Genomic DNA, 1052 nt, shown 5'->3' with positions numbered 1-1052 from the left:
CATACAACCCAGCACACCTGTTTCTATTTGGTTGTTAAAGAAGGGCAGGGAGAAAGGGATCAAAAAGGCTTTTTTGGGCCTAAATGAACTCAGCTTGCTTTGTATCTTCTTACTTTGTTCAGTAGCCCTTGGTTCTGCAGGTGCCTCCTGCTCTCCCAGAGCCAGGTGTTCCAGACAGGATCTCAAGGTCTGAGTGCTTCATGGAAGGAAAACCAGCATCATTTTATGGAAAGTAATTTATTTGCCACTAGGAAAAGGTTGTTTATGAAACTGAAACATGTGGCCATGGAAGACACTAGATTCTGATTCATGTAACCCTGAATCAACCTCTCTGTGCTCCAGAAGTTGAAGAAAGGAACCCTCAAATTGTTTCATTTTAAATTTCCTTCTGCATTTTTCTCCAGAGAACCTCGATCCCCTCTCTCTCTTCTGACTTCTTTCATCTTTCTTTTGTCCTTTTTTTCCTCTTTTATTTCTTCCCTTTTATATCTCCAAAGTCTGAGCTGGCTGGGACAGGTGTATAGTCAAGAGTGAAAGAGCAGAGAAACAGTGAGCCATGGTTATGTTGAGAGGCAAAGTGTCAAATGGTTTGAGTTCCTTCTTTTCCTTCTAGAAAGCCCAAAACAGGTGAAGGCAAAGCCAAAATTTATAGTAACTAATCAAGAGCATCAGCTGAGAAATACTTCCCTGCAAACACCAATCCTAAGTTGATCCCAGGCAAGACGAATTGACGTTTTCAACGTCCTGTGTACTTAGCACTATCATTTCTACTTTGAAAAAATATTCTAGGTCCTAAATCTTTCTATTTCATACAGCATAATTATTTTAACTAAATCCTTGGTGTGTGTCAGTTATCTATTCCTGCATAACAGATTACCCCAAAACTTAGTGACTTAAAAGACAACCACCGTTTATTTGCTCCTGATCATGCACTTCGTACAGAACCTAGCAGAGATGCTTTGCTCCATGTGTTTAGTTAGTTGATTCATCTGGAAGCTAATCTAGGGCTGGGGGATCCAAAATGGACTTTCTCACATGTTTTGGGTCTTAGC

Source organism: Microcebus murinus, chromosome 1 (assembly GCF_040939455.1).
Source record: "Microcebus murinus isolate Inina chromosome 1, M.murinus_Inina_mat1.0, whole genome shotgun sequence".
NCBI lineage: Eukaryota > Metazoa > Chordata > Mammalia > Primates > Cheirogaleidae > Microcebus > Microcebus murinus.
Note: the sequence above shows the minus strand (reverse complement) of the source record.